The sequence below is a fragment of the Engystomops pustulosus genome, chromosome 6, assembly GCF_040894005.1.
Source record: "Engystomops pustulosus chromosome 6, aEngPut4.maternal, whole genome shotgun sequence".
NCBI classification, from domain to species: Eukaryota; Metazoa; Chordata; class Amphibia; order Anura; family Leptodactylidae; genus Engystomops; species Engystomops pustulosus.
In genome coordinates this window covers 30,821,239-30,834,763 of record NC_092416.1, presented here as the reverse complement: position 1 = coordinate 30,834,763, position 13,525 = coordinate 30,821,239, and the positions used below count along the sequence as shown (strand labels likewise).

Below are 13,525 nucleotides of genomic sequence, written 5' to 3'. Positions count from 1 at the left end.
CACTGATAGGAGCATCTTTACAATCTATCTACTAGTTCACACTATTCACTGACAGGAGCATCTTTACAATATATTTATTAGTGCACATTATTCAATGACAGGAGCATCTTTACAATCTATCTATTAGTTCACACTATTCACTGACAGGAGCATCTTTATAATCTATCTATCAGTTCACACTATTCACTGACAGGAGCATCTTTATAATCTATCTATTAGTTCACACTATTCACTGACAGGAGCATCTTTACAATCTATGTATTAGTGCGCATTATTCAATGACAGAGAAAGGACTTTCAAGACCTTGCTGAATGATGCATTAAATACTAATATTCCTGTCTGGTCTTTCCAAGTATTGCTCTTAAATCCTCTATGAGCAGTAAGAATATCTCTGCACCATAGTAAGCTTTGAGTAGTCTAATGCAGTTCTTCTACCAATAAAGTCACAGGTAGATCAAATAGTATTGATCTCCAATCAACCATTAAGGAAGTAGTCAACATTGGAGTCAGTGTTCAAAAAGTAGAAGTCAAAGACCTAGTAAGCAGGAAAGAGGTAACATGGAGCTCATGAAGAGCTGCTACTCTCTATACCGCGTAATCCTATATCAATGTCATTATTGATACAGCAAGTTCAGCGACTCACTGTATACCGTCATGTGAGTGTGATCACATCTACAGAACCAGAGTTAGAGAGATCTGTGTAATGATCAGACGTCTGCACATGGTCATTGTGTGGTCCTCTGTACAGGGAGTGTCAGACTGGTTTTGTATGTTGTCACAGGTCGATAAAGTAGATATGAACTTCGATCAACCTTTTTGGAAGCAGTCGAAGTTGGAGCACCTTTATAATCTAGCTATTAGTGCGCACTATTCACAGACAGGAGCACCTTCACAATATTGGTATTAGTGCACACTATTTACTGACAGAATCACCGTTACAGTCTAGCAAATAGTGCACACTATTCACAGATAGGAGCATCTTTACAATCTATGTATTAGTGCGCATTATTCACTGACATGAACATCTTTACAATCTATGTATTAGTGCACATTATTCACTGACAGGAGCATATTTACAATCTTTCTATTAGTGCACACTATTCACTGACAGGAGCATCTTTACAATCTATGTATGAGTGTGCACTATCCACTGACAGGAACATTTTTACTATCTAGGTATTAGTGCACACTATTCATAGAAAGGAACATCTTTACACTATGTGTATTAGTGTGCATTATTCACTGATAGGAGCATCTTTACAATCTATCTACTAGTTCACACTATTCACTGACAGGAGCATCTTTACAATATATTTATTAGTGCACATTATTCAATGACAGGAGCATCTTTACAATCTATCTATTAGTTCACACTATTCACTGACAGGAGCATCTTTATAATCTATCTATCAGTTCACACTATTCACTGACAGGAGCATCTTTATAATCTATCTATTAGTTCACACTATTCACTGACAGGAGCATCTTTACAATCTATGTATTAGTGCGCATTATTCAATGACAGAGAAAGGACTTTCAAGACCTTGCTGAATGATGCATTAAATACTAATATTCCTGTCTGGTCTTTCCAAGTATTGCTCTTAAATCCTCTATGAGCAGTAAGAATATCTCTGCACCATAGTAAGCTTTGAGTAGTCTAATGCAGTTCTTCTACCAATAAAGTCACAGGTAGATCAAATAGTATTGATCTCCAATCAACCATTAAGGAAGTAGTCAACATTGGAGTCAGTGTTCAAAAAGTAGAAGTCAAAGACCTAGTAAGCAGGAAAGAGGTAACATGGAGCTCATGAAGAGCTGCTACTCTCTATACCGCGTAATCCTATATCAATGTCATTATTGATACAGCAAGTTCAGCGACTCACTGTATACCGTCATGTGAGTGTGATCACATCTACAGAACCAGAGTTAGAGAGATCTGTGTAATGATCAGACGTCTGCACATGGTCATTGTGTGGTCCTCTGTACAGGGAGTGTCAGACTGGTTTTGTATGTTGTCACAGGTCGATAAAGTAGATATGAACTTCGATCAACCTTTTTGGAAGCAGTCGAAGTTGGAGCACCTTTATAATCTAGCTATTAGTGCGCACTATTCACAGACAGGAGCACCTTCACAATATTGGTATTAGTGCACACTATTTACTGACAGAATCACCGTTACAGTCTAGCAAATAGTGCACACTATTCACAGATAGGAGCATCTTTACAATCTATGTATTAGTGCGCATTATTCACTGACATGAACATCTTTACAATCTATGTATTAGTGCACATTATTCACTGACAGGAGCATATTTACAATCTTTCTATTAGTGCACACTATTCACTGACAGGAGCATCTTTACAATCTATGTATGAGTGTGCACTATCCACTGACAGGAACATTTTTACTATCTAGGTATTAGTGCACACTATTCATAGAAAGGAACATCTTTACACTATGTGTATTAGTGTGCATTATTCACTGATAGGAGCATCTTTACAATCTATCTACTAGTTCACACTATTCACTGACAGGAGCATCTTTACAATATATTTATTAGTGCACATTATTCAATGACAGGAGCATCTTTACAATCTATCTATTAGTTCACACTATTCACTGACAGGAGCATCTTTATAATCTATCTATCAGTTCACACTATTCACTGACAGGAGCATCTTTATAATCTATCTATTAGTTCACACTATTCACTGACAGGAGCATCTTTACAATCTATGTATTAGTGCGCATTATTCAATGACAGAGAAAGGACTTTCAAGACCTTGCTGAATGATGCATTAAATACTAATATTCCTGTCTGGTCTTTCCAAGTATTGCTCTTAAATCCTCTATGAGCAGTAAGAATATCTCTGCACCATAGTAAGCTTTGAGTAGTCTAATGCAGTTCTGCTACCAATAAAGTCACAGGTAGATCAAATAGTATTGATCTCCAATCAACCATTAAGGAAGTAGTCAACATTGGAGTCAGTGTTCAAAAAGTAGAAGTCAAAGACCTAGTAAGCAGGAAAGAGGTAACATGGAGCTCATGAAGAGCTGCTACTCTCTATACCGCGTAATCCTATATCAATGTCATTATTGATACAGCAAGTTCAGCGACTCACTGTATACCGTCATGTGAGTGTGATCACATCTACAGAACCAGAGTTAGAGAGATCTGTGTAATGATCAGACGTCTGCACATGGTCATTGTGTGGTCCTCTGTACAGGGAGTGTCAGACTGGCCCACCAGAGTACCAGAAGATCCTCTAGTGCAGAGGTCCCCAACCGCCGGTCCGGGGACCAGGACCGGGCCGTTGGAGATTATCAGCCGGTCCGCGCAGGGGCGCCTCCTGCTCAACGAGGGGGCGGCACCGGCCAGCACTGAGCTCCCCCTTCCAAGCTCTCGGCTCCCCCTGCCCCCGCTCAAGCTCCAGGGTCCTTTCCCGCTCCCTCCGCTAACGTCCCCCTGCTGCCGGCTCTCTGCTCCCGGCTCTCCGCTCCCTCCGGTTTCCGGCTCTCCGCTCCCTCCGCCCCCTGCTCCTGGCTCTCCACTCCCGTCTCAACCTGTCTCCGCTAATGCCCCCCCCCCCCCAGGCTCTCGGCTCCCTGCCCCTGCTCAAGCTCCACGCTCCCCTACCGCTCCCTCTGCTCTCGGCTCTCGGCTCCCTCTGCCCCCCCGCTCCCGGTTCTCGGCTCTTGATCTACCCGCTTCCGGCTCTCCGCTCCCGGCTCCCCTTCCACTCCCGTCTCAACCTGGCTCCGCTAACGTCCCCCCCCTCCAGGCTCTTGGCTCCCTGCTCCCCCTGCCCCCGCTTAAGCTCCAGGCTACCTAGCCTCCCGGCTCTCATGACCTACCTGCTCCCGGCTACCTCACCGCGCCACCACTGCTGCAGGACAAGGCACCAAAATTTCCAAGAACACAATAGAGAGGTAAGGTTACTTTATCTTTGCATATATATGTGTAATAGGTGTATATATGTGTAATATGTGTATATATGTGTAAATATATGTAATATGTGTGTGTATATATATATGTGTGTGTGTATATATGTGTGTTTGTATATATGTATATGTGTGTGTATATATGTATGTGTATGTATGTGTGTGTGTGTATATGCTGTATCTACTGTTTGTTTATGTGTATATATGCTGTATGTATATGCAGCATTTGTGATATTTATCAGGGCTTCTATTTTGTACTACTTGGCAGTACTCGGTATGCATTTTATACTACATGGCGGTATTCTGTATGCATTTTATACTACATGGTGATACGCTGTACGCATTTTATACTACATGGCGATACGCTGAATGCATTTTATACTACATGGCGATACGCTGTATGCATTTTATACTACATGGCGATACGCTGTATGCATTTTATACTACATGGCGATACACTGTATGGATTTTGCATTGCTTTATTTTTACACCAAACCAATATCATGGATCTGGTCCGGACACTCCCTGATATCTTATATTATAAGCTCCACCCCTCCATAACCCCACCCCATATGACCAAAGCCCCGCCCCCACCGGGCCATGGAAAACTGGTCTAGCTTAAAGCCGGTCCCTGGTGTAAAAAAGGTTGGGGACCTCTGCTCTAGTGGGTCCAAATGGCTCTAACTAAATACTGGACCCCAGAAACACAGCAGAAGCCAACATAATTTGCAGGCTACTAGGATCTATTTCCCAGGGGGTCCTAGGAACCTCAGTCCTCCGACACTGTGTAAAGGTGGGGGTAGCCAACTGGCTCAATGACTTGGATACGTTCTAGTTAGGGATTTCTATGAACTCATGTACAAATCAATAGTCAGTACAGATTCAAAGTAAACGATAAGTTCTGTATACAGTCACAGTAATCGGAGGTGGACCCCCCTGAATGGTTAAAAGTTTGGCGTAAAGTCACAGTTACCTGACTCTCTGTTACTGCACAGGTTAGGGATCACCTGAGTGTGATCTTATGTACATCAAGGGTGATTCCAAGAAAAATAATTATTAATAATTTTAATTATTTAATATTGTTCAACAAACAAAAATGATAAAAAGTTATATATATATATATATATATATATATATATATATATATATATACATATATTGCTAATCAGGGCATAATAAAATAACTATAGAACTATAATATTTATATATATAATAAAATAATAATAATCAGTGCTCTACTTCCTGTCTGATGCCCCAACACACAGGAAATCAATCTGATTTATTTCCTGTGTTTGAACTGTCCTGCGGAAAGTGGAGGGTATGTATTATATATATGTATTATATAGAATATTACAGGTCAAAGGTATGAACTGAGTCACAGTGATTAGAGGGCAATACTGTCTCTAGCACCAGGCCACTAGGGCACATGACCTTGACTTTTGACCCACAGCCTCAGGACTCTGATCAGAGAAGAAGCCACAGCAAAGTTAAAGACCATAGCATCTAAAGTTGTGTACAGACCAGGATTCTACACTCCATGATCTGACTGTGATCTCTTTTACGAGAAAGAAGCCTAAGTGAGGCCAGTGCATTGTCGTAAAGATATGTCTAGGATCCTCTGCGCAGTCTGTACACAGCCTTTGATCTGTAAATAGTCATCTGTAACCTTCTAAGTAAGGCAGAAATCTATTCACAAGATCATAAATCTGAGTGTGATCTCCTGTAAATGTCAATAGTCTATACAGTCATAGATCTGAGTGTGATCTTCTGGATCTGCACATAGCAGTGGTCTTTACAATCCTTGTGGATCTGAGTGTGATCGTCTATACAGTGGTCTGTGAAATCACCACAATCTCAGATTAATCTCCTGTAAGTGTCAGTGATCTCTATAGCCACATTGATTTGAGTGTGATCTCTGATATACAGTATGTTAGCAGACTGTAATGTTATAGTGATCTGAGTGTGATCTGTGATACATGTTAGAGGACTGTAATGTCATAGTGATCTGAGTGTGATCTCTGATACACGTTAGAGGACTGTAATGTCATAGTGATCTGAGTGTGATCTCTGATACATGTTAGCGAACTGTAATGTCGTAGTGATCTGAGTGTGATCTCTGATACATGTTAGAGGACTGTAATGTCATAGTGATCTGAGTGTGATCTCTGATACATGTTAGCGAACTGTAATGGCATAGTGATCTGAGTGTGATCTGTGATCAGGGCCAGCTCCAGGATTCAGTGGGCCCCTGGGCGACAGAGCCTCAGCGGGCCCCTTAGCAGTAAACTCATGTGGCGGCATTAAAAAAATATAGAATTTAATTAATTAACCTCTCAGCGATTTATACCGTACATGTACACATTGTAACGAATCCTATGTAAAAATGCCATATACTGCAATTTAGTAGTATTGCAGTATATGGTAGGAGCGATCAGGCCATCTAGGGTTAAATTACCCTAGAGGGTCTAAAAAAACTAAAAAAAAAATTAATTCAATAAGATTCACCCCTCTTTTCCTACAACTGATATACAACTAAATAAACAGTAAAAATCACAAAAACAGGCATCACAGCTTCTCAAGCTGCCTGATCAAAATATAAAAATGGTTATTCCTGACGGTGAACCCCATAATGGAAGATAGTGCCTAATTAGCCAAAATGCCACCTCTACATCACATAAATTTTTTTATAAAAAGTGATCAAAAAGTTGCAGTCCTCAAAATGGTAGCAATGAAAACATCAGCTCATCTCACACACAGTTCCTACACCATAGTATGAAAAAGTTTGAATTTGTATTAAAATGCAATAAAACCTACATATATGGAAAAAACTGAGCCCACAAGAAAGTGACACAAATGCGTTTTTTCGCCAATTTCCCCACATTTGGAATTTTTTCCAGCTTCCCAGTACACGCATGGAATAATAAATAGCGTCACTGAGAAGTAAAGTTTGTTATGCAGAATAAAGTCCTCATACAGCTCTGAACACGGGAAAATTAAAACGTTATAGATTTTAGAAGGTGTGAAGCGAAAAAATGAATGTAAAACACTGCGTCCTTAATGGGTTAATGTACAGCCCCTCAATTTAATATACAGCCCCTCAGATTAATATACAGCCCCTCAGATTAATATACGGCCCCTCACATAAATATACAGCCCCTCAGATTAATACATAGCCCCTCAATTTAATATACAGCTCCTTTTACCTGTAACATCCAGGCTCCATTAGTTAGGAACCATATAGTGGGCAGTAGAAAAATAATAAACGTTAACTCACCTCATGCAGGTCCCGCGCTCCTCTTCACCTCTTCTGGGGCCGCAATCTTCAGGGCAGCGTCTTCTGTGCGGCAGCCGGGACGCTGGCGGCGTGAGGTCATGACGTGGCCGGCCAGCGTCCTGCACAGAGACGCTCTGCCTGTCATTTGCAGAGTCCTCCGAGGGTCCCGCTTGCGGCCCCGCCCCCTGTCACCCGCGCCAGCACGCCGGCTCTCAATTACATCGGCGGCACAAGGTAGCCGATGTAATTGAGTTTTAAGATCGGGCCCGTGCGCCGTGGGCCCCTCTGGAAGCTCTGGGGCCCCGGCACTTGCCCGGGTAAGCCGGGTGCTGGCGCCGGCCATGTCTGTGATGCATGTTAGCAGACTGTAATGTCATAGTGATCTGAGTGTGATCTCTGATACATGTTGGGGGACTGTAATGTCAAAGTGATCTGAGTGTGATCACTGAAACATGTTAGCGGACTGTAATATCATAGGGATCTGAGTGTGATCTCTGATACATGTTAGTGGACTGTAATGTCATAGTGATCTGAGTGTGATCTGTGATACATGTTACAGGACTGTAATGTCATAGTGATCTGAGTGTGATCTCTGATACATGTTACAGGACTGTAATGTCATAGTGATCTGAGTGTGATCTCTGATACATGTTGGGGGACTGTAATATAGTGATCTGAGTGTGATCTCTGATACATGTTAGTGGACTGTAATGTCATAGTGATCTGAGTGTGATCTGTGATACATGTTACAGGACTGTAATGTCATAGTGATCTGAGTGTGATCTCTGATACATGTTACAGGACTGTAATGTCATAGTGATCTGAGTGTGATCTCTGATACATGTTGGGGGACTGTAATATAGTGATCTGAGTGTGATCTCTGATACATGTTAGTGGACTGTAATGTCATAGTGATCTGAGTGTGATCTGTGATACATGTTACAGGACTGTAATGTCATAGTGATCTGAGTGTGATCTGTGATACATGTTGGGGGACTGTAATGTCATAGTGATCTGAGTGTGATCTCTGATACATGTTAGCGGACTGTAATGGCATAGTACATTCATAGTCATCTCAGCATGATCTCCTGTACACGTTTGTGATCTGTATAGTCTCACTGTTCTATGTGTAGCTATCCCCTGTAGATTTCAGTGATCCAAACCATCAAAGATTTGAGTGTGACTTCTCATCTCATCAGTGATCTGTAAGGCCTTAGTGATCTGATTGTGATCTCGTGTACATGTCAATGGTCTGTATTATTGAGTGTAATGAGTGTTGTATCCTGTACATGGAAGTGATCTTTACAGCCACAGTGATATTTGTGTGATCTCCTGTACATGTACGTGATCTCTATAGTCACACTTATCTAAATGTACTGTACATGTCAATGGTCAGTAACATCACAGTGATCTGAGTGTGATCTTCTGTACATGTAACTGGTCAGGCATGTCATAGTGATAATGTCAGTGGTCTGTATGTCATAGGGATTAGAGAGTGATTTTTTTTACATGTCCATCAAGGGAGCTTTGTGGGGCTTTGTACAGGAGCGGGGTCCCGGGTCCCCCACAGTCGCAACATCCCGCCCAGGGCCGTTTTAAGAACAGGGCAGGGTGTGAGATTAGTGAGGTTATCCCATCAGTCTTTGCTGTACAGCCTCTACTCCCTCTTATCTCTTTTCACTGCTGTAGTCGGAGTCAGTGAAGGGAGGGGGCAGAGCACAGCAGGGGATCCTGTGTACAGGAACAGGAAGCAGAGCTAGGTGTTTAACCCTGTCTGCCCCTTTACAGCTTCCTGCAACCTTTTGCTCACCTTCCATTTTTAGAAGTCTCTTAGCACAGAACTGATTGCGCCATGGAAACCAACCCGCAGCTTTTAAAAAAACTAAAGCTGAGCTCTGATTGGTTTCCATGGGCAACTAGAACAGTTTTACCTCAGAAACTTCTGATAAATCTAATTATTCTCTTCTTAAAATGGAAGGGCATAACAGAAAAAATGCTGGTGTGAACTTAGTTTCCCTCATGTCCTTCCATTATTTAAAGTAGAAAAAATAGCCCTGCTGCCCAATTTTTCTGCTATAAATAACAGAAAGAATGACAGAAGGAAGCCCCAAACATGTAACACTATGGGAAATGAAGCGAGGATGGAGACTGTCTATACATTTTCTGTATTCTCTCCTACAACAAAGGAACATAACGGAAACTATTAAACTTAATGACTGGTCCACAAGATCAAAATTTGCTAGTCAGGGGCCCTGAAATTCCTAGTGGCGGCCACTGGCATAACTAGAAGCTGATGGGCCCTAATGCAAAGTCTGTGCCAGGCCCCTGACTATAATGTATGGTTTATAGTAATAGTCTTCTCATATGGGAAAGTGACATCATAAGGGCCCCCTCAACCTCTTGGGCCTGGGCGCGACCGCAACCTCTGCACCCCCTCAAGTTACGCCCATGGTGGCGGCCATGCATGTACATGTCAGAGATCAGTACTGTCACTTTGATCTAAGGCCCCATTCACAACGATCACCGTGGGGATATATACATGGACACAATATACGTCTATAACGGCTATGGCAACCAAGTGTGGCACTGTACTGCTCCGTACCACACAGGGAAAAGACAGAGCGCGCTCTATTTTTTCCTTTGTGCACAGCTGTGCGGCGCTGTTACCTATGGAGAGGGGAGGGGTGAGCAGCTCTCAGGCGAGCATAGGTTCGTGTGAATGTGGCCTAAGTCTGATCCCCTATATATGTCAGTGTCTGTACCATCATAGATCTGAGTGTGACCTCCTTTACATGTCTGTGCTTGGTCACTGTACTCTAATCGGGTGGCATAGACCTTTATGAGGCGCCATGATTGAGCTGCAAATTGGGTGTGCCTGAATCACAGGCCCCTATATGGTCATGTGCAAAGGGTCCTAGTGGTATGACTGCAATCCCTTGTCCTACTTGTTAGTGGTCTCTACAATCATAGTGATTATACGTATCATCGTCATTATATAACACAATGATGCATAGTACATGACACTCAGTCATATTCATCTGAGTGTGATCTCCAACATTAGTCAGAGGTCTGTAGGCAGTCATCTGACTGTTATCTCATCTACAATTCCTAGGTCGGGCACAGTCAAAGGGATTTGCATTTGCTCAGCAGTACAAGCCATAGGTCTCTTTACAGTCACTGTGCTCTGTCTACATGTCCCAGATCTGTAATACATTATATTTACATAATTGTCTCCTCCTGTCACAGTCCCATCGTCCTTTCACAGTCACTGAAGCGAGTGTAGCCTCTTCCAAGATGCAGAGGTCACTGCACAGCCACAATAATCTGAGTGTGATCCGAGCCTGTCACATCTGATAGTGATCTCATTTACAAGTCGTCGGTCGATACACAGTGACTTGAGTGTGATATGCGAGAGAACTCTACATTGTCAACGCGATTGGGATCTATGAGAGGTCTGTCACATTTTCAGAGATGAAACCGACCGATACCAGGTACGCTATATGCTGCAATGTCAAAGACCATTTTATGGAGTTGCGGTGTCACCACTAACAAGGAATCAGCTCATAATTTGGATCGATAATTAAAGGCTATTACATCGAATTGTGACGGGCAACAGTCAACATGGGCAGAAAACCCGGAATTGGGCAGATGATGATCTTCTATTAGTTTACATGGTTCTGCCCAGCTTGCACATCACGCACGAGATATTACCACCTTATGTAAAATTAGCCGTTTCTTGGCCTAGTTTTATGGTTGTCCCTATAGATAGTCCTTTAGATCGTAGACAGCACCAATACTACCAGAACTACAGATTCAAGAGTTGTAGTGCAACTCTTAGGGGCCACAAAATTTTTCCAACTTCACTGAACTGTCTCCAATGCCAAGTTTATGTATCTCTAGACATCTTTAAAGACAGAACAATATCATGTCTAAGGAGATTTTTGTGACATAGGGACTAGGCCTCAGCCTATACCGATCCAATCGTCAATGGTTCTCTCTGTACATGACAGCTCTCAATAACCCTAGACACAACAAGTCTACGTCTTGAGTGAAATTGTCTTGGCCATCTGTAATGACCACATACCTAGAGACCTATACCAGACGCCAACAAGACAAGCTGGCATGTATCCTCCTGGCACTCTACCTGTCTCACAGCGTTATCGTTCTCTTTACAATCGGAGCTTGTTAACACAACAGTACACACATGATCAGTATTTAGAGACATTATATTTGACATATCATGACCTTTCCTCTCCCCCCGCCATTTCACACATGACTGACGATGCCAAAACATCCAATCTATAGCTTGTCAAAGTGGAAATGTCACCACAGGACATGGAAGCTCCACTTACACTGACGTGGAGGTTCTCGAAGGCCTTCAGTCCATGGCAAGAATCCAGGGAGAACGTCTCCTCCGCAATGTTCTCCAGGAGCTTGGCTGGAGGATGCAGGTCACAGGATGACAGGAATCTGCAGACCAAGAAACAGAAAAAAGGAGGAATCAGAGGCTTCGGCACCTTGGATTCTGCTGCTTTTTCCGCTTTTTAATTATAGCTGAGACACAAAGAGAAAAGCTCTGACTCAGAGAGGAGAGAAGATTCCTCATTAGCACATGGTCTTCATGGCAGGCTGGAGGTGCAGGCACTGCATCCTTCCTCTACTGTGCTGCCATCCCTTGTGATGCTGCAGAGCATTTGTAAAGCTGGGATGGACATGGGCTGAATACTAATACATCACCAGCCAGTGAGACATTCATGTGAGAGGCAGCGAGATCCTGGGGAGCCGAGAGGAAGGAGACAGAGAAATAAAGAGGAGAGAGAGGAGCAAAACAAAAGGGAAGGAGAGGGGGAGACTGGATGCAGGCGGAGAGGGGAAGCTATGGAGAATACATCCAAGAGGGAATAGCATGGCAGCACTGGAGGGATGGAGACAACCTTACCGTGCCCATAACTGCAGCAGATATACGATGTGCAAGCCCCAGGAATGCAGATGTGGCCAGCGGTGGCATTGATTCATCCAGCTCCTGGATTACATCTGCATTGTAATTAAGTGGCTAGTTGAGAAGCGTGTGCTCTTATGAGCATGTGCACATGTGTCAGCCTGGAGGAGGAGGAGGAGGTACCAAGCGCTCTGCCCAACATCCATCAAGGGCAGGCACTGGCATGGACTGGTGTATGGCATCACAGCACTACCCACTACTGGCACAAGAAGACAGATAGATATATGATACATTGAAAGATAGATATCACAATACTGATAGATAAAGAATTAATTCATATGTGACATACTAGATTTACTAGAGCCTGATTTATGATAAATATATAGAAGATAGATAGATAGATAGATAGCTAGATAGATAGATAGATATGAGATAGATATATAGATAATAGATATGAGATAGATAGATAGATAGATAGATAGATAGATAGATATGAGATAGATATATAGATAATAGATATGAGATAGATAGATAGATAGATAGATAGATGTAAAAAAAATATTAGAAAAGCAAAAAAATAGAAACAAGCAGCACTTTTAAAAATAAAAATATACACAGGCTCATAACTCAAACCAAGTTCTTCCAAATGAGATATATTTACAAAAATGGCAGCACTCCAAGGTTCCAGTGAAAAAGTAAGCTTTATTACCACAGTATGTATCCAGCTACGTTTCGGCTCTTAAGGACTAGAGCCTGCAACAGTGCAAATATATAAAGGAAAAGGAAGTGACATCAGCCATAAGTTATCATAAACTCATCTGTATGTTCCATGGTACATATATATGTAGATATCATACAAAAATAAATACTCCATTAAAACAAGATGTGTACAGTGAAAAGTAAATTTTGTACATAAGTGTTATACATATATTTCAGTGTAAAGTTACCGCACATACTCATGTATGAGTCGAGTATAAGCCACGGTGCCCAATTTTACCGCAAGAAACTGGGAAAATGTATTGACTCACTAGTATAAGCCTAGGGAGGGAAATGCAGCCGCTACTCTATAATAAGATGTCCAGTAGTCTCCCCTGATCAATAAAATGTCCACGGCAGAGTGCCCCCCTCAGTGTAATGTCCACAGCAGAGTACCTCCTTAATGTTATGTCCACAGCAGAGTACCCCCTAAATGTTATGTCCACAGCAGAGTACCCCTTTAAAGTTAAGTCTACAGCAAAGCGCCCCCATCTGCTGCGCCTTTGTTTCTCTTCCGGCAGATTGCATAGACATGTATCTGTTGGTTCGTCCCAGAACCCGAAGTTGTGTTGCAGGGAGAAGAGAACGCTGGGGGAAAGCGCTGGAGTACTAA

The 13,525-nt window shown here is 42.4% G+C and overlaps 1 protein-coding gene across 2 annotated transcripts in view; it reads right to left on the bottom strand.

Moving 5' to 3' along the window:
* LRRC4B (leucine rich repeat containing 4B) overlaps positions 1-12,332 on the bottom strand; it is a 113,673-nt gene extending 101,341 nt beyond the window's left edge. Inside the window, exons 1-2 of one of the 2 annotated variants that reach the window (XM_072155451.1) lie at positions 12,157-12,332; positions 11,570-11,687 (exon numbers count right to left, since the gene is read on the bottom strand). The gene's annotated coding sequence lies outside the window, so the exon portion shown is untranslated. Of the gene's footprint in view, positions 1-11,569; positions 11,688-11,798; positions 12,027-12,156 lie in introns of those variants that run through there. The other variant, XM_072155452.1, reaches the window with a different exon arrangement.
* Positions 12,333-13,525: the final 1,193 nt, after the last annotated feature.